The sequence below is a fragment of the Thalassophryne amazonica genome, chromosome 7 (assembly GCF_902500255.1).
Source record: "Thalassophryne amazonica chromosome 7, fThaAma1.1, whole genome shotgun sequence".
Taxonomy (NCBI): Eukaryota; Metazoa; Chordata; class Actinopteri; order Batrachoidiformes; family Batrachoididae; genus Thalassophryne; species Thalassophryne amazonica.
Window position 1 is genome coordinate 37,561,678 of NC_047109.1, and position 21,670 is coordinate 37,583,347.

Below are 21,670 nucleotides of genomic sequence, written 5' to 3' on the forward strand. Positions count from 1 at the left end.
CTGAGTCCGAGGCGTCCACTTCAACCACTAACTGGCGACTAGGATCGGGCTGCACCAGAACGGGTGCAGACGAGAAGCGCCGTTTCAACTCCTTGAACGCGGCATCGCAACGATCCGACCAGGTGAAGGGAACTTTTGGTGAGGTCAGGGCTGTCAGGGGGCTAACTACCTGACTGTAGCCCTTAATGAACCTCCTGTAGAAATTAGCAAAGCCGAGGAACTGTTGCAGCTTCCTACGGCTAGTGGGTTGGGGCCAGTCTCTCACCGCCGCAACCTTGGCCGGATCAGGAGCGACGGAGTTGGGGGAGATGATAAACCCCAGGAAGGACAAAGAGGTGCGGTGGAACTCACACTTCTCGCCCTTCACAAACAGCCGGTTCTCCAACAACCGCTGCAGGACCTGACGTACATGCCGGACATGAGTCTCAGGATCCGGAGAAAAGATGAGTATATCGTCTAGATATACGAAGACGAATCGGTGCAGGAAATCCCGCAAGACATCATTAACTAATGCTTGGAACGTCGCGGGGGCGTTTGTGAGGCCGAACGGCATGACCAGGTACTCAAAGTGACCTAATGGGGTGTTGAATGCCGTCTTCCATTCGTCTCCCTTCCGGATCCGAACCAGGTGATACGCATTTCTAAGATCCAGTTTAGTAAAGATTTTGGCTCCATGCAGGGGGGTGAACACGGAATCTAATAATGGCAACGGGTATCGGTTGCGAACCGTAATCTCATTCAGCCCCCTGTAATCAATACATGGACGAAGTCCGCCATCTTTCTTGCCCACAAAAAAGAAACCTGCCCCCATCGGGGAGGTGGAGTTCCGGATCAGCCCGGCAGCTAATGAGTCCCGGATGTAGGTCTCCATTGATTCGCGCTCAGGTCGTGAGAGGTTGTACAGCCTGCTGGACGGGAACTCAGCGCCTGGAACCAAATCAATGGCACAATCGTACGGACGGTGCGGGGGAAGGGTGAGTGCCAGATCCTTGCTGAAGACGTCAGCAAGATCGTGGTACTCAACTGGCACTGCCGTCAGATTGGGCGGGACTTTGACCTCCTCCTTAGCCTGGGAACCGGGAGGAACCGAGGATCCTAAACACACCCGATGGCAGGTTTCGCTCCACTGAACCACCACCCCAGACGGCCAATCGATCCGGGGATTGTGTTTTAACATCCATGGGATGCCCAAAATCACGCGGGAGGTGGCAGGAGTTACAAAAAACTCAATCTCCTCCCGGTGGTTTCCAGACACCACCAGAGTTACTGGTGGTGTCTTGTGTGTGAGTAAAGGGAGGAGGGTGCCATCTAGTGCCCGCACCTGCAATGGCGTAGGAAGCGCCACCAGAGGGAGCCCTACCTCCTTTGCCCATCTGCTGTCTAGCAGATTCCCTTCTGACCCCGTGTCCACCAGTGCTCGGGCTTGAAGGGTTAAATCCCCGCTCAGGATTGTGACTGGGAGTCGTGTGGCAATTTGTGTGTGTCTCACTTGAATGTCTTGACCCCCCCTTAGCCCAGTCTCTAAGGGCGAGTGTTGACGTTTTGGCCGTTTGGGGCAGTCTCTCTGTGTGTGCTCTGTTGAGCTGCAGAGAAAACACTCTCCACGGATCAGCCTTCCCATTTTGGCCCTGTGCGTCTCCCTAACAACGTCAACAGGGGGAGCTGTTGCCCCACAAAGCGCTGCGGCTGTGGAGCGTGGGGAGGGCGGCCCCTTTTCGAACCCGGAAGGGAGAGGGGCGGCGCGTATCCGGTCACGTCCTTCGCCTCGCTCCCGACGGCGTTCCTCTAACCGATTGTCTAATCGTATAACGAGATCAATAAGCCCGTCTAAATCCCGCGGTTCGTCCTTAGCCACCAGGAGCTCCTTTAGGACCAACGACAGTCCGTTTACGAAGGCGGCGCGGAGGGCAGTGTTATTCCAGCCGGACCTCGCAGCCGCGATGCGGAAGTCGACTGCATAAGCAGCTGCGCTCCGGCGCCCCTGTCTCATTGACAGCAGCACGGCTGAAGCGGTCTCTCCTCTATTTGGGTGATCGAACACTGTTCTGAACTCCCTCACAAACCCATCATATGTCAGAAGGAGCCGTGAATTTTGCTCCCAAAGCGCTGTAGCCCAAGCGCGTGCCTTGCCGCGAAGCAGATTAATTACATAAGCTATCTTGCTAGAATCAGTCGCGTACATGACAGGACGTTGTGCGAAGACGAGCGAACACTGCATAAGGAAGTCCGCGCACGTCTCCACACAGCCTCCGTACGGCTCTGGAGGGCTTATGTATGCTTCCGGGGAAGGTGGGAGGGGTCGTTGAACGACCAGTGGAACGTCACTGTTACGCACAGGATCGACAGGAGGGAGAGCCGCAGCAGCGCCCTGAGGGCGCGCCTCCACCTGCGCGGCGAGAGCCTCCACCCTGCGGTTAAGGAGGACGTTCTGCTCGGTCATTAAATCCAACCGAGCCGTGAAAACGGTGAGGATCCGCTGCAACTCACCGATCATTCCTCCTGCGGGCGCCTGTGCACCCTGTTCTTCCATTGGCCGTTCAACAGCCGGTTGACGCCCCTCGGGATCCATGACGTTGGCCGAGATATCCTGTTGGGAAAGTGTAAGTACACGGACCCACAACAGGGGGCGCAAATGAACGGACAATGGAATAGGTCAAATAACAACACTTTACTGTTGCGAACGTGCACAACAAACACAACAGATTACACAATAGATCAGCGGTCAAATTACAAGGTGTCGTGTGGGCAGGCTCGAAGATAGGAGACGTCTGTCCAAAGCAGAACCGGAACCACACGATTTCCTCCGCCACCAGACCCCGGGAATACTGGAGCCGCCAAGTCCCGAACTCCCAGGTGGCCACTGCCTCCGCGTGTCGGACCTGGTACTGCTGGCGAGGAACAAAAACAATTAAACGTGGGTGCGTCTGCACCCAGCAATCTGCACGGCAGGGAAGCTACCTCCACCTCTCGTTGGAGAAAAAGTCTGTTATCACTCACAAAAAGCACAAAAAAAAGGGCTTTCTATCAAGCAGTCAGGCTGAGGATATTACCTTTCAGGTAGAACGATATCTCGGCAAAGAGGTGGAGATGACGTCTTGCTGATATACCGATGCAGATCAGATGAGTGGTGACAGCTGTCACAGGTGATGAGTGTCAGCTGTCACCCCGGCTGCTCTTGTGAGGCGGCAGCGCCCTCTTGTGCCTGGAGCCCGCACTCCAGGCAGGGTGCCCTCTGGTGGTGGTGGGCCAGCAGTACCTCCTCTTCAGCGGCCCACACAACAATTTGCAACAACAAGATGGCTGCCTAGTTTGTAGTTCAATCACTTCACACACAAAGTTGTGTTTTGTGTGGAAAAGTGACAGCCTGAAAAATAATGACAGGCAGAAAACTCTTTGCAAATACTCTTGGGTATATTTATGTTCTCTGTGTTTGCAAGCTTTTTTTTATGATGCAACTACCCATTGCTGAATATGTCTCTGTTTCTGCGTTTGTTTTCTGCAGTTGCTAATTTGTAAGTGTTGTGGCCTTTCCCAGCCACCGCACAAATAGGTTTAAAGAAATGTTTGAAAAAAAAAAATAAAAAACACACACTTTTGTCATATGCTAAGTCAAAGTGTGACAACAGTCAACATTAATGTAGAAGATACATCATCAAAATCATTTCACAAATTACCGGAGAAAAATAATGAGTTCAGGTATGAACAATATCTAATTGATGTTTCATTTAGTGTAATTAAATGCTTAAAAACCCTGCTGTTAAACGTCAAGAACAACTTAAATGCCGTTGTTCTGCAAAGTTAAATTTTTGCTCATGTAGTATTTGGGCAAGAAAGATTTCAAGCATTACAAAATTTACAACTTTAGTTTGAAAAGGACACAGCAGCTGTGACTGACAGTTTGTTGTTTTAACAGACAGCAATAACAACTTATTCTGAAGACAGCCACTGGGTAATGTAGTCATAATATGAAAGATGCCAAGTCAGAAGGGAGCAGAAAGCTCTATGGTTCATAATCCTGACAACAGTGTTGAGAATTTTATTTTCAATGGCCTCGACTTAACTCATTCTTTCACATAAAATAATAAAAATAACAAGGAATCTCAGTTTAAGTCTTAGCTTAGTCATCTTTTCCTCCAAGAAATTAGTTTAAAGTTGATTATGAAAACACATATCGAGGCTTGAGTCATAGTTATTGGGGATGTCAGATGGTGGTCTGATGGGTTTCATTTTAACTCTGATCTATAAATCCCTCATTGAATCACTTATTTTCAATATCTCATCCTGGTACAATTTCCTCACTATCAAACAAAGAAATAAGCTTCTCCGCACTATCAGTCATGCAAGCAAAATAACTGGCTTACCCCAAACCCCTCTGTCTGAACTATACAGTCGCTCGGTGATCAGGAAAGCCACCCTGATCACTGAGGACCCCTCACACCCTCCTCACCACTCTGTCCAGTTACTGCCGTCAGGCCAGCGGTAAAGAGCTCTCTGGCCTGCAAAAATATTTGTAAGAAATCTTTCATTCCCTCCACTGTAGTAGTCCTTAATAAGACCAGATAGACGCTTGTGCTGTCAATGGTGTTGTCAATCAATGAGAAAAAATACTTGTGTGAGAATTTTATGTGTTTTATAAGCCAGATGTTGAAGAAGAATTTCTGTGACCTTTGTGGGACAGACAATAAAATTTATTCTATTCTATTCTATTCTTCTAAATTAACAAAATAACTTGTCTGTTGTTATTGCTTCAGATTAGATGATTTACTGATTAAAATAATCGTGTATCTTGGACATTTCTTTTAACACCAGTAAAACAGCATGAAAAGTCATGTGTACATTTTCAAGTTTTGTAGATTCATTCATTCATATCTGTATTCAGTCTAATTCATGTTTGGTCCTCCGAAGGATAAATAAATGCGTCATGATCTGCCCCGTTCCTGGTTTATGCCATGATTTTGGTCTCTTGTCTGTGCCCATGTCCCCAGTCTTTGATTTTCATTTTATGGTTACTTTAGTCATTGGTTTTAATTTCCGTTTTACCACTGTTGTCATTGGTTGTGTTATCTGTTTGTATACTTTTGCCACATGTTAGTTCTGTTCTAGTTTCAGCCCCAGCCTTTAATTTTCCTGTTGACCTTTTGTCAATTTTCACCTTTGTTTCCCTGGGTTTGTTTCTTTGTTCCTTTCATGTGTGGATTTTTCTTGCATTATGTTTGGGACTCACCTCCCAGTTTATTTCTGTCTGCTTATTGTTTACTTTACTGCACTCTCTTGCACCTGTTCGCTTCTTCTTGGTCCCATTCTTTCACACCCCTTTCTGAACTTTTTCACACACCTGTATTCACTTTCCTTAATTACTACACCTTGTATTTAAACCTCACACTGTCCACTCTTTCGACATGACATATTTACAAATACACATTTATTTGTAAAAGCACACGTTACAGTACTTGTGTTTTGGTTTTTACAAATAAATAAACCAATCAACCAGTGAAGGAGACTCATTTTTTCCGTAATGCCCCTTGGTGCGTGTGTCTGTTGACGCTCAAACCTTCAGAATTAGTGCACTACTTTAAAAGATATGTGCGATATTTTCACTTTGTAAAAATGACATAGTTGCTATTAATGTCAATAAACTGTCCAGAATTAGTTTTGTTTATAAATGAAACCATGAGTGAAAAGTGCTTTGCATTTCATGTCTTCTGCTCTCTGTCTGTGTTGTTGTATGTGGAAAGTAAATGAGCTTTTTTTTTTTTTTTTGCAACAGTAGCTAGCAGCTGGCCTGCCACCTGCTGGAGGAGGACTGAACTCACAGTGGTCTGACTGTTGCAAAGCATGCAACAGGAGCTAACATGTATGATTTTAGAGTATATAAATGTTTTGGACCGTTAAGCTTTCCTCACTATGCCAGCAAGAAAATGTTAGCAGACAGAAAGTTAACAGAACTAAATTTTGTGGAAGTTAATTGGTCCCCTGATGGTTTTCAAAATTAGCTGGAAAGCTAATCTGCTAACAAAAAGTTAGCTTTGCTAATTAGCAGTTAGTGGACTAGTGGAACTGTGCCCACCACTGCATATCAGACAATGAGACTCATTACAGAGAGGAGATCCAACACCTGACACAATGACCTTCAGCCAACAGCCACGTTCTGAACACAAGCATGGTCAAGGAGGTCATTGTGGATTATAGGAAGTCCCGGAAAACAGAACAGAACTCCTCTCCTTATTCATAGGGAGGTGGGAGAGCATGTGAACAACATCCAGTTTCTGGGTATCCACATCACATCAGATCTGGTCTCTGAAGACTTCCCACCAGACGAGGAAAGCCCAATAAAAGCTCTTCGTTCTCAGGAAGCTTTCCAGAACCACAACAGAGAACATCATCTGTCTCAGTGTGACAGTGTGGTACAGCAGCTGCACTGCACAGGACAGTAAGGACAAGGCCCGGGTGGTGAGAACAGCACAGGGGATCATGGGAGATTTGGACTCAGTATATGCTGGATGAGTACAGACGTGGGCCAGATGTGTTGCTGCGGGTCCCACCTACCCAGGCAATGTACTGTTTGTATCGCTTCCTTATGGAAAATGGTGCAGAAACATAAAAACAAACCACCAGACTGAAAGACAGCTTCTTCCCCAAAGCTGTGAAATCCATCCACCCCCTGCACACACACACACATACACACACACACACACACACCACCGGACCCCTACAGGCACACATACACTAACTTACCCTGCCTTACAGTCTGGGACCTGCACTCTGCTCCACTTTACGTTTATCTGCTGCTGTGTCATATCGTTGTTCTACTGCAATCTGTTTTCCATTATCGTTACTGCTGACATGTCCCTTATATCCTTTTATGCACATATCCAGAGTGTGTTTGCTCTTGTTTTTCCTTGTGCCTTTTCAAGCCAAGAGCTACCAAATGACATCTGATTATGTGTATGTATAATAACAATAAAGAATAGATGAATCTCAAATTTTTAGAAATGCTGTGTTGAAAATTCCAAGATGGCTCGGTGTTGATGTGCTGCAAATCATTCAGTGTGTGAAATCGGGCATCAGGTTGGATGGGGAGCGTCGGTGCACAGCCATTTTAAGATCTCTCCAGAGATGTTCAATCTCTGGTCTGGGCTGTGGCTGGGACACTCAAGGACATTCACAGAGTTGTTGACTCCTTTGATATCTTGGCCATGTGGTTAGGGTCATTGTCCTCCTGAAAGATGAACCATCACCCCAGTCTGAGGTCAAGAGCGCTCTGGAACAGGTTTTCGTCTACAGTAGGATGTCTCTGTACATTGCTGCATTCATTCATCATTACCTGCTGCTGAAAAACATCCCCACAACATGATGCTGCCACCACCATGCTTCACTGTTGGGATGGTTCCAAACATGACACTTGACATTCATGTCAAAGAGTTTAATCTTTGTCTCATCAGACCAGATTTTGTTTCTCATGGTCTCAGAGTCCTTCAGGTGCCTTTTGGCAAACTCCAAGTGGGCTGCCATGTGCCTTTTACTAAGGAGTGGCTTCCGTCTGGCCACTCTACCATACAGACCTGATTAGTAGATTGCTGCAGAGATGGTTGTCCTTTTGGAAGGTTCTCCTCTCTCCACAGAAGAATGCTGGAGCTCTGACAGAGTGACCATTGGATTCTTGGTCACCTCCCTGACTGCTGTTCTTCCGTGATCGTTCAGTTTAGACAGGCAGTCAGCTCTAGGAAAAGTCCTGTGGATCTGAACTTCTTCCATTTATGGATGATGGAGACCACTGTGCTCATTGAGACCTTCAAAGCAGAAGAACTGTTTCTGTACCCTTCCCCATACTTGTGCCTCTGACATGCATGCAACTGTGGGACCTTATATGTAGACAGGTGCGTGCCTTTCCAGTTCATGTCCAATCAACTGAATTTATCCCAGGTGGACTCCAATTAAGCTGTAGAAACATCTCAAGGATGATCATTGGAAACAGGATGCATCTGAGCTCAATTTTGAGCTTCATGGCAAAGGCTGCAAATATTTATGTGCACCCATTTTGCCATCTCTTCACTGGCTTCCTGTGTCTGTGGGGTTGGATTTTAAGGTTCTGTTATTAACTTATAAAATTATTCACAGACTAGCACCTCCCTACTTAGCTGACCTAATCAAGCCCTAGGTACTGGCCTGGGCTCTGTTTTCTCAGGGCACGGGACTACTTTGTGTCCTTAGGGTGAATAAAAAGTCTGCGGACCACAGAACTTTCTTTTGTCGTGCACCTGTTTTGTGGAATGATCTCCCTGTGTCAATTAAACAGTCAGCTTCTGTGGAGACTTTCAAGTCTAGACTTACGACCTATCTTTTCTCCCTCTCATATGGCTAGCATACTGGCATAGTGTAGTACTCTGCTTCCTATCTTTTTAAAGTCATTTTTATTTGCAACGGAACAGGTCTCAGCCTCAATTTTATCTAAATGTTTTGTCTGTGAGTGAAGCTTAGGGCTAGCAGCCGGTGATCACCTTAGTAATTTATGTTTTTCTGTCAAGATACTGCTGATAAATTATGCCTTAGGTGTAGTTTTATTCCAGCTGACTGATTCTGCTCTTTTTCTCTCTGTTTGTGGTATGAACGATGGACAGATCCGAACTGAAGGGCCTGGATGAACTGTGAGGTGGAAGACCTGAGGCAGGTGCTGCATGCTGCAGTCTTCATGTGAAAGGCCCACTGATGGCGTGGACAACCCCTGCCTGTGCTGCTGACGCCTGTGCAGCTACAGCCATGAGTGCAAATGAAGGTTGACTACGGCATTTGCAAAATGGACTATACTCAATGACTGGATCTGAAGACCCAATTACCACCTCCTCTTCTCCCCTCCCCAACCAACTGGTGCTGTCCTGGACATCTGCGTGGACTTAATAATTTTCAAAAATTTGATGTTCTCTGTATTGGTTAAAAAATGTTATTTTTTTAATCGTATGACCTAAGCAGAGGGTCACTCCTTTGAGTCTGGTCTGCTTGAGGTTTCTTCCTCAAATCATCAGAGGGAGTTTCCTTACCACTGTCACCTGTGTGCATGCTGTAGGGGTTGGTAAGGTTAGACCTTACTTGTGTGAAGCCTCTTGAGGCAGCTTTGCTATGATTTGGCGCTATAGAAATGAAATAAATTAAACTGAAATGTGATTTCTCATTTTATTTTTAATAAATTTGTAATATTGGAATGAGGCAGTAACAGAAAAAAATGTGGAAACAATGCACCGCTGTGAATAATTGCTGTATGTTCCAGATCTGTGGAATCCTTTTCATATATGGTTCTAGGAAGCTCTAATCTGGATTTCCTTTTGTGAGTAGCAGTGATTCTCTGCTGTATGTACTCTGAAGTCTTGATTATTTACCTTGATTTTTGACCCGTTGGCAACGTCTCGGAGGGTGTTCTTGAGCTTACCAACTGTTGCTTATAAGATTTCTTCACCAGAAAATTATTTTCCTGTTATTAGTCACAGTTTTCTGGGCATTCTGTTGGTGTGTTCCATCTTTCAAAGTAAATGCCAATTATTGATTTGGCCATATGTAGTATTTTACTGTTTTGGTGGGTTTGTTTTGTTAACAACATCAATCCAACAATCCACAAATGATGTCTTGCTTTTTTGGCAGTGACAGCAACTTGGACTTACCAGCAACAGATTCAAAATGCAACACTTGAAATGAGTTCTGCTCGAATGCAGTCGTGTGGAAATAACACACCCCTGGCAATAAAACAGTTCTGCAGTTGACTAATTATTTGATGAACCTTTAAAATAGGGAAGCACATCATAAAATCTCTGTCATTCCAAAAACCTTCCCCTGATTTGGATATTAAACTTAAACTGAAGCTTCAACTCGTAACTTTGAGCTTAATGCAGTGACTGCAGAAACTGTACACAGTGCAACTTTAACATGTTGCATCACCAGTTATACAGATTTGTAGTAGAGTGGCACTGAGAAGTATTTTATTAAAAAGGAGATGTAAAATTTAAGCTTCTGTTTGCCCGAAGGCACATGAGAGACTCAAGCCTCGATTTGATCTGTTTTCTTGTATAAAAATCTTTCTTTGTGCCACTTCACCATGAAGCTGATGATGCAACAGGTAAAAGTTGCACTCTGCAGTTCCTCCAGTGACAGCCACGGGAGTCTACAACTGCTTGGGAGTTGCACAGGTGTCTTGGTGGCTTCCCTCACGAATCTTCTTGGTTTTTGAGAACTTCCTCCTCCAGGCACATCCTCTGAGGGAATGTCACAGGAGTTATGGAATTCCTAATGCCTCTATGTGTCAAGGTTTTGCACAATGCATGAAAATGGACATTTTGTTCGTTCAAACCAAGGACTTCCCAAATGCCTTAGACTTACACCATCTGTTGGAGAAAAATGCTTACAACACCTACTATTGTTAGGTGGCCTCCCATCTCATTTTGGTCACTCGAGCAATGATAATCCACAGAATTCCCAAATGACTCCCTACATCTGCTGTCCAAAAAAGACCAACAGCCCAGGTAATGCCTTCATAACATTATGAAAACGTTTGGTTAATGTTATCAGAACATTTTGGAAAAACTCAACATTATGAGAATGTTCCCAGAACATTCCTCTGTAATGTTTTTCCAAAGCCTTCTTATAAAGAATTCCACACAATAATGTTACTGTAACAATATCACACAATATAACCAAAAGAAACCAATAGACAAACATAACCAAAACAATGAACTGGTGTTGCCAACCGAACAGTCCTCCCTAAAAATCGGTCCACCCTGCCTTCAATGCGCATGCGTCATTTCTGACCACAGCAGCACGTCTAAGACGGAGTCTCTAGTGATCAAAGGGAGTAATGTGATTATTAACCATGAGATGACAAAGTAAAACCTCTTAAATCATTCAAAAGACAGTTTTAAGCAGAAATGAGGAGATAATTGGAGAATCGCTACTGTAGCACGTCAGACCCAGATGAGGTGCTGCGCCACTCTCATCGGTCCCACATCTTTTATGACGAAATAATGTTGAATTTATGTGGAAATGATTGTTGTACAAAAGCTACAGATATCTGTTGCTGAGATAGATGATGACCAGAGTGCAGTTTGAAGCAGAAACTAGGTGATAATCAGCGAATGCGCAGTGAAGGCAGGGCAGACCAATTTTTAAGGGGGGACTGTTCGGTCGGCAACACCGGCTCTAGCTATTTTGGTGCCCTCAGTGAGAATATGGTTTGGTGCTCCCCCCACGCACACATCACCCCAAACAGTAATGGACAACAGCTGTATGACAGACCTTAAAGGTTGAATTGTTGATAAAATACACTAACATACAAAGAAACACACACACACACACACACACACACACACACACACACACACACACACACACACACACACACACACACACACACACACACACACACACACACACACACACACAAAACCACTTATCCTTGATTGGGTCATAGGTGCTGGAGCCTATCCCAGCAATCAGACAGCGTGAGGCGGGGTACACCCTGGACAGGATGCCTGTCTGTCGCAGTGCCACATACAGACAAAGAAACACATTCACACCTGCACGCACACCTACAGACATTTTAAAGTTTCCAATTCACCTAACCTGCATGTCTTTGGATGTGGGGGGAAACCAGAGCACCTGGTGGGAACCAGCCCAGTCTCACGTTTTTTTTTCATGCTCCCGTCACGAAATGAGTCAAATTTTCGTGACAGGTTTTTTTTAACTCACTATTACTAACCCTACTCCTACCCCCAACCCTAACCTTAACCATAACCTAACCCTACTCCTTCCCCCAACCATAACCACCACCGAACCCCCGCTTCATTTTTAATTTCTTGCAGCCATCACGAAATGAATTAGAATGAATTTGTGCTGCTGTGACGAAAATGAGGCGCTTTTTGTCACAATATGATGAACCAATAGATTAATGTATATGTCGTGCTGCTGAATCACGACTTGCCGTGAGACCAGGTTGAGAGAACCCATGCAAACATGGGGAGAACACGCAAACTCCACACAGAAAGGCCACAGGTGGAAATTGAACCCAAGAGTGTCTCGAGCTGAAGCAACAGTTCTTATCACTAAACCACAGTGCCGCCCCATAAAATAACAATGAAAAATAATTTAATGAAAGAACATAAACCAGTCCCAGCAGAAGACTGCCCCTCCCTGAGCCTGGTTCTGCTGGAGGTTTCTTCCTCTTAAAAGGGAGTTTTTCCTTCCCACTGTCGCCAAGTGCTTGCTCACAGGGGGTCGTTTTGACCGTTGGGGTTTTTCCGTAATTATTGTATGGCCTTGCCTTACAATATAAAGCGCCTTGGGGCAACTGTTTGTTGTGATTTGGCACTATATAATTAAATTGATTTGATTTGATAAATAAAACCAGAGCTCCTGTTGAGATTTTGTACAAATACTTAGAAAGTCCTGACAGCTCCCACAATATGAATAATAAAAAAAGGTGCTGTGTTCAAACAAAACAAAACAGTGGAATATAATTTTAAAACAGAACACAAAAGTTGCAGTGCAAGTTTAACTCAAAGTCAATCCCAGTGAAGGCAATTTTTTTTTTCATTTTTTTAACAACACAAATGGAAATGGTGCTATGTTCAGTGAATAATTTGTACTTGTATTTGTTAACAATGTGCCTTATCGAAGCAGAATGTGCAAACAAGACAACATGGGATCCATCTGCATTGCTGCACTGCACTGCTGAGAATCTGACAGCGATGCAGATGGATCCCCCCTTGTGTCCTGGATTGGAGATTACCTCACTGGCAGACCACAGTATGTGCGCTTGCCACAAGGGACTGTGCTCTCTCCTCCATTACACCACATCTGCCAGACGATGTTTTACGGGTCTGTGGTGGCTCGTGCTGTCATGTTTGCTGTTATGTGCTGGGGCAGCAGACTGAGAGTAGTGGACACCAACAGACTCATTAAACTGATCAGGAAGGCCAGTGATGCTGTTGGTGTGGAGCTGGACACTCTGTCAACAGTGTCGGACAAGAGAATGGTGTCCAAGTTACGAGCAATACTGCACAATAGCTCCCACTCCTTACATGACGTCCTCGTGGAATGCAGGAATGCTTTCAGTTGCAGTCTCATTCCAGCTAAATGCACCACGGAGCGCCACAAGAAATCATTCCTGCCTGTGGCCATCAAGCTGTACAACTCCTCCCTCTGAATGATACACATCCTTATTCCACAGAAAGAACTAATTTTTACCGGTGGCCATCAATTATGGCCATTGGGTATAGCGTAGACTTTGCGTCCATCTGTTCGTCCGTCTGTCTGTGCTCAGCGTACGTCCAGTCCTATTACTGGCAGAATCTTCAAATTTACAGGGAACATTCTTGGGACACAGACGTTGGACAAGTTCAAAGATGGCTAACCTTGACCTATTTTAAGATGTCTTTAGGAGGTTAAAAAGTCACATTCTGTTTCATTCTGTTCCTTTTTTTTGGTGTGGTGGGGCTGACAGCCAATCAGAGTAGAGTGGCACTGTGATGTCAGCGGCAGGTCTCTGTAAAACCACTTCATTTATGTGTTTATATGACATGTTTCTCATACTGTACATTCTGTAAAAGCTAGCGAGAAATAAACACTTCTAAAACTGAAAACGCTGTTTTTGGAACCTAATAACACAGATGAAGTGATTTACAAGACAGTTCGCGGACATTAGCATGGTGACGTCACAGGCTAGCTGCAAACCGTTTTGTTTATGCGTAACTATGACCTATTTGTCATATATTATGTAAAAGGTAGTGAGAAATAAACACTTCTAAAACTGAAAATGCTATTTCTGTAACCTGATAACACCTCTGGATGGATTTACAAGATATTTCACAGATGTCAGCGTGCACGCTAACTTCCACTAACTCAAAACTAACTTTTGCTCTTGTCAAAAGCTTATAAATGTAAATATTGTTTATAACTGATTGATAGATGGGCTTTACTGAACATATACAAATTGTAAGTAAGACAATATCTTCATAATAATGTAAATATCTATCTATCTATCTATCTATCTATCTATCTATCTATCTATCTATCTATCTATCTATCTATCTATCTATCTATCTATCTATCTATCTATCTATCTATCTATCTATCTATCTATCTATCTATCTATCTATCTATCTATCTATCTATCTATCTATCTATCTATGTATTTTAGCATTGTGTTATTATTTTTCATTTCCACATCCTGTTTATATTGTATATTTGCTGTTTACATTATATATTTGTATTGCTGTGTATTTAAAATGGTTGTGGACTGCTGTGTATTTAAAATTTTATTTCTATTTTCTTTCCTCTCCAACTTGCTATTTTGCACTGAGCACACAGAACAAGTACAATTTCCCCTAAGATACTAAATAAAGTCTTTAAAATGGCTACAAAAGTGAAATTTTTATGTGGACCTTTGTCTCAAACAGCAAGATGTAAGTGAAGCACTGCATATTTAAAGTTAAGCAGTGTGTTTGTACAGTAGTGTTCAGAATAATAGTAGTGTGGCATTCAGTCAGTGAGTTTGTCAATTTTGTGGAACAAACAGGTGTGAATCAGGTGTCCCCTATTTATGGATGAAGCCAGCACCTGTTGAACATGCTTTTCTCTTTGAAAGCCTGAGGAAAATGGGACGTTCAAGACATTGTTCAGAAGAACAGCGTAGTTTGAATAAAAAGTTGATTGGAGAGGGGAAAACTTATATGCAGGTGCAAAAAATTATAGGCTGTTCATCTACAATGATCTCCAATGCTTTAATATGGACAAAAAAAACAGAAACGTGTGGAAAAAAACGGAAAACAACCATCAAAATGGATAGAAGAATAACCAGAATGGCAAAGGCTCACCCATTGATCAGCTCCAGGATGATCAAAGACAGTCTAGAGTTACCTGTAAGTGCTGTGACAGTTAGAAGATGACTGTGTGAAGCTAATTTATTTGCAAGAATCCCACGCAAAGTCCCTCTGTTAAATAAAAGACATGTGCAGAAGAGGTTACAATTTGCCAAAGAACACATCAACTGGCCTAAAGAGAAATGGAGGAATATTTTGTGGACTGATGAGAGTAAAATTGTTCTCTTTGGGTCCAAGGGCCGCAGACAGTTTGTGAGATGACCCCCAAACTCTGAATTCAAGCCACAGTTCACAGTAAAGACAGTGAAGCATGGCGGTGAAAGCATCATGATATAGGCATGTTGCTCCTACTATGGTGTTGGGCCTATACGAGGTCTGTCCATAAAGTACAGGTCCTTTTTATTTTTTTCAAAAACTATATGGATTTCATTCATATGTTTTTACGTCAGACATGCTTGAACCCTCGTGCGCATGTGTGAGTTTTTCCACGCCTGTCGGTGACGTCATTCGCCTGTGAGCACTCCTTGTCGGAGGAGTCGTCCAGCCCCTCGTCGGAATTCCTTTGTCTGAGAAGTTGCTGAGAGACTGGCGCTTTGTTTGATCAAAATTTTTTCTAAACTTGTGAGACACATCGAAGTGGACATGGTTCGAAAAATTAAGCTGGTTTTCAGTGAAACTTTTAACGGCTGATGAGAGATTTTGAGGTGATACTGTTGCTTTAAGGACTTCTCACAGTGCGAGACGTCGCACAGCGCTCTCAGGCGGCGTCATCAGCCTGTTTCAAGCTGAAAACCTCCACATTTCAGGCTCTATTGATCCAGGACGTCGTGAGAGAACAGAGAAGTTTCAGAAGAAGTCGGTTTCAGCATTTTATCTGGATATTCCACTGTTAAAGGAGATTTTTTTAATGAAAGACGTGCGGACGGGTCCGCGTGTCGGCTCGCAGCCGCCGCGACGCTCCGCCACAGGAAAAACACCTCTGTTGGAAGCCTTAAGGACAAGTTGGAACATGTCCAAATGGTTATCAACACGGAGGTGTTTTTCCTGTGCCGCCGCTCCGCGCCGGCTGCGTCCCGACGCGCGGACCCGTCCGCACGTCTTTCATTAAAAAAATCTCCTTTAACAGTGGAATATCCGGATAAAATGCTGAAACCGACTTCTTCTGAAACTTCTCTGTTCTCTCACGACGTCCTGGATCAATAGAGCCTGAAATGTGAAGGTTTTCAGCTTGAAACAGGCTGATGACGCCGCCTGAGAGCGCAGCGCGACGTCTCACACCGTGGGAAGTCCTTAAAGCGACAGTGTCACCTCAAAATCTCTCATCAGCCGTTAAAATTTTCACTGAAAACCAGCTTAATTTTTCGAACCATGTCCACTTCGATGTGTCTCACAGGTTTAGAAAAAATTTTGATCAAACAAAGCGCCAGTCTCTCAGCAACTTCTCAGACAAAGGAATTCCGACGAGGGGCTGGATGACTCCTCCCACAAGGAGTGCTCACAGGCGAATGACGTCACCGACAGGCGTGGAAAAACTCACGCATGCGCACAAGGGTTCATGCATGTCTGACGTAAAAACATATGAATGAAATCCATATAGTTTTTGAAAAAAATAAAAAGGACCTATACTTTATGGACAGCCCTCGTATATAAGTAAGTAAGTAAGTAAGTAAGTAAACTTTATTTATATAGCACTTTTCACAGACACGGGTCACAAAGCGCTTTACAAGGTAAAACAATAAAAATATACAGTAAAAATACACACTCAGTACTAAAAAAGTATTGGCCATGAAAAGCCTGTTTAAAAAGTAGAGTCTTCAGTTGCTTTTTGAACATCTCAACAGAGTCCAGGGATCGCAGGGACAGAGGGAGTTCGTTCCAGAGACGAGGCACTACGGCTTTAAAAGATCGGTCTCCTCGAGTTTTAAAGCAGGTTCGAGGAACCATCAACAGGTTCTGACCTGAAGATCTGAGGCTGCGGGCTGAGGTGTAGGGCTGAATCAAGTCAGCAATGTAATCAGGAGCCTGACCATGTAGTGCTCTGAAAGTGAAGACCAAGATTTTAAAATTAATTCTGGAGGCAACAGGGAGCCAGTGGAGGGATTCCAAGATAGGTGTGATGTGGGCTCTCCTGTTGGTGCGGGTCTTAAGCCTCGCAGCAGAGTTCTGGACATACTGCAACCGATTTAGCTCCTTCTTACCCAGGCAAGTGAACAGGCTGTTGCAATAGTCCAACTGCGTGGAGACAAAGGCATGGATGATTTCCTCTAATTCTTTCTGTGACACCAATTGTTTAAGTTTGGTGATATTTCACAGTTGAAAGAAGCAATTCTTCACAAGCTTGCTTGCGTTCTGAGCAAGAGACATTCCTTCATCGAAAATAACGCCAAGGTTTCTAAGGCTTGTTTTTGCCGTTAAGCCCAAGTCACCAAGGAGGCTCCTGATAACAGGAACAGCACTGTCAGGGGCAACAATAAGTGTCTCAGTTTGTTCAGAGTTTAGTTGCAGACAGTTTCCATTAAGCCACTTCTTTACCTGTGACAGGCAGTCAAATAAAGAGTTCAGTTTGTGGACTTCTGAAATCTTAAAGGAACAGTACAGTTGTAAGTCGTCCGCAAACAGGTGGTAGGAAATATCCCTAAAGCCCTGAATCATCTGGCCAAGGGGAAGGACATACAACTGAAACAGCAGTGGCCCCAAAACAGAACCTTGCGGGACACCATACTGTAAGGCTGCTGTTTTCGATAGTTTATGGCCAGCCAACACACTAAAGGTCCTCTCCTCCAAGTATGAGGCAAACCACTTCAGCACGGACCCCGACAACCCTACCAGATCGCGCAGCCGGTTGACCATAATGCTGTGGTCGACGGTGTTGAAGGCTGCGGACAGGTCTAGCAGGACTAGGACCGTGCATCTTCCTGCGTCAGCAGCCATCATGATGTCACTAGACACTTTCAGTAGTGCGGTCTCGGTGGAGTGGTGTTTCCGAAAACCTGACTGAAAAGTGTCAGATGTTGTGCATCTCAAGGAAAGACGTTAGTTGTTTTGCGACCACTTTTTCCAGTATTTTTGCTAGAAAGGGGAGCTTCCATATTGGCCGGAAATTCTTTAGCTCAGACTGGTCCAAGTTAGGCTTTTTGAGTCTTGGTTCCGCCACAGCATGTTTAAATGAGCTAGGAAAGAGACCGGATGACAGGGACATGTTGAACATTTTCATGACCCATGGCCCGATTGAGTCAAAAGTATCTAAGAAAAGCTTGGAGGGAAGGACATCAAATGGGCATGAGGTCAGGTTCATTTTAGTTGCAACTGCTGCAATGTCTTCTAGTGACACTCGGTTGAAAGACGACCAGACCTGTAATGGCAGTTCAGGCCAGACTGAGCCAGACCACAAGGGGTCAGTAAAGGCATTTTTTATGTGTCTGACCTTATCAACAAAGAACTCCATATATATAACTCATATATCACATACCAGGTATCATGGATCAGTTTGGGTATGTCAAAATACTTGAAAAGGTCATGTTGCCTTATGCTGAAGAGGACATGCCCTTTAAATGGGTGTTTCAACAAGACAATAACCCCAAGCACACTAGTAAACAAGCAAAATCTTGGTTCCAAACCAACAAAATTAATGCCTCGCAGATGTGAAGAAATCATGAAAAACTGTGGTTATACAACTAAATACTAGTTTAGTGATTCAAAGGATTGCTAAAAAAGCAGTTTGAACATAATAGTTTTGAGTTTGTAGCATCAACAGCAGATGCTACTATTATTGTGAACACCCCCTTTTCTACTTTTTTTTTACTAATAGCCCAGTTTCATAGCCTTAAGAGTGTGCATATCATGAATGCTTGGTCTTGTTGGATTTGTAAGACTCTACTGAATCTACTGGTACCTTGTTTCCCATGTAATAATAAGAAATATACTCAAAACCTGGATTAATCTTTTTAGTCACATAGCACTACTATTATTTTGAACACTACTGTATATCTAAAAAATAAAATAAAATCATGACCCCCTGGAGCGAAAGAACACACACCTTTTATAAGTGAAGCAACTGACTAATCAAAAAACACCTTTATCGTACAGATTCTTATTGGATTTGATCACAGTTTTTATTTGGTCATCAAGAAGGTGGACAGCAGATTTATTAATACTGCTTTTGAGGAAATTGCTGCACTCCACAGCTCCACACGAGGCTTTTCCTGCAGCTACACCAAGTGAGTTCCACCCTGAGGGGGATGAACACCAACAGAGCTGCAGAACCAGATAAGGTGTCAGACCCAACTCTGAAACTATGTGCTGGTCAACTAGCAGGAGGTTTTCTGAACATTTTCAACCTGTCCCTCAAATCCTCCATCATTGCAGCTGTGCCTAAATAAATCATCCGCCATCTGCCCCAATGACTACCGCCCTGTCACTCTGACCTCAGTAGTCATGAAATAATCAAGGACATCATCACTGTGGGTCTGTACAGCCACCACTTCACCTACAAGGGGAACCGGTGTTGCAGGCCGAATGGTCCGCCCCTAAAAAATTGGTCCGCCTTTAGCATCTGCGCATGCGTCATTTCGGACCACAGCAGCACATCTGAGATGGAGTCTCTTCACTCAAAGCAATCAAATGCATTAATGGGATTATTAACCATCAGATGATGAAAGTAAAACCCTCTTAAATCATTCTAAAGTCAGTTTTAAGCAGAAACAAGGCCATTTGAAATCAAATCAAATCAGTTTTATTTATATAGCGCCAAATCACAACAAACAGTTGCCCCAAGGCACTTTATATTGTAAGGCAAAAGCCATACAATAATTACAGAAAAACCCCAACGGTCAAACCGACCCCCTATGAGCAAGCACTTAGCGACAGTGGAAAGGAAAAACTCCCTTTTAACAGGAAGAAACCTCCAGCAGAACCAGGCTCGGGGGGGGCAGTCTTCTGCTGGGACTGGTTGGGGCTGAGGGAGAGAATCAGAAAAAGACATGCTGTGGAAGAGAGCAGAGATCAATCACTAATGATAAAATGCAGAGTGGTGCATACAGAGCAAAAAGAGGTGAATAAAAAGAAACACTCAGTGCATCATGAATCCATTTTAAGCAGAAACGAGGCAAAATTCTGTCACGCTTTGAAATGTCCGAAGCGCAGTGAACGCATCAGCTAGCAGCTCATTTAGCCGTGGCGCTCTGACAGCTTCCTCCGCCTTTTGTGATGAAATAATGTGGAAATGATTGTTGTACAAAAGCTTCAGGTATCTCTCGCTGAGACAGATGATGACTGGAGTGCAGTTTGAAGCAGAAATGAGGTGATAATCCATGAACTGCGTCATCGGGGGGGGGGACCAATTTTTAGGGAGACCGTTCGGTCTGCGACACCAGTCAACAGAGGATGCAGTTTCAATACCACCCCACACAGAGTACAGAAGCTTGAATCTTCGACTGGACTGGGTTGCTTGACGCGAGAGTCAAAGATTCAAGCTTCTCTACTATGGAAACCACCTGGACAACTGAGAGCCTACACAGAAACACCCCACACAGAGACTGCAATGGTGAAGACAGCAACCAATCTTCTTTCTCTGTGGTGCTTCCTTGGAAAGAAAATCTGTCGGGTGTGCTCTGGCGCACACACACACACACACACACACACACACACACACACACACACACACACACACACACACACACACACACACACACACACACACACAGCTGCGCCCTGATGTCCAGATTGCTATCAATAGAAAGCAAACGCTAGAAAGCAATCCGGTTTGAATCCAGCTGAAGGGGGTCTAAAACCTTAATGCAATATTTTTGTTGATGCCTTCATTTAAAACCAAAAGTTTACACTTGACTGGTTCATTTCTGCAGCATTGTGGTGGTGTAGTTCTGGATCTGACTGCATGCAGTATTTGTTTGAAATAATAAAGAGGTGTGTTAATACCCATAAGTTTATTGGGGACAGCAGTACCACATACTGTGTGTCCATGTGAATCCATTTTGCAGAGAAACAGCGACTGATTTAATAAATAGCGTTTGGTCTAAAGAAGAATAAATGTGATATATTCCTCTTTGTTGTTGCCTTTTTAACTATTCAACAACCTCATATGCACATGCTATGAATAACACACAAATGAAAAGGCCAGTTAATTATCCAGCCTCACGCCAAATGTCAGCCAGAAAATGAATTCTGCTTGATGACGACTGTCCTGACTGCTGACGTCTCCCGTCTACGACCGCTCTTCCTGTGGGTTTTATCTAAAGCCTGCTTTAAATCTCTGTTAAGCCAATAACCATTAATGTATATGAGTGGCAGCATTTAATTAAACATTGAGTGAAAACACTGCGGTTCAGACAGGACTCTGCGTTCCAGGGAAAATGTAATTAACCTGGTTATGGTGCAAGCTTTATGGCCATTTTGATTAAACTTGTAAATACGCTGTGATGTGCTTTTGTAATAATGAAAAACAGCCTTGCTTGCTATAATTGGATTGTTCATCTTGAGCTGTGACAGTGGAGGAAAAGGAGAAATTATGTTTTTATACATGAAATCTCAAATTCACCATGTCATTGGGCCTCATAGGCAGCAGGGTGGCTTAGCGGTTAGCAATGTGGGCTCGCAGCAAGAAGGTCGTAGGATCGCTTCCCACCTGAGGCCTTTCTGTGTGGAGTTTGCATGTTCTCCCCATGTTTGCATGGGTTCCCTCCGGGTGCTCTGGCTTCCATCCATATCCAGACACGCCAGTTAGGTGAATTGGAAACTTTAAATTGCCCGTAGGTGTCTGAATGTTTTTGTCTGTCTATGCCGTGCATTCAGAAAGT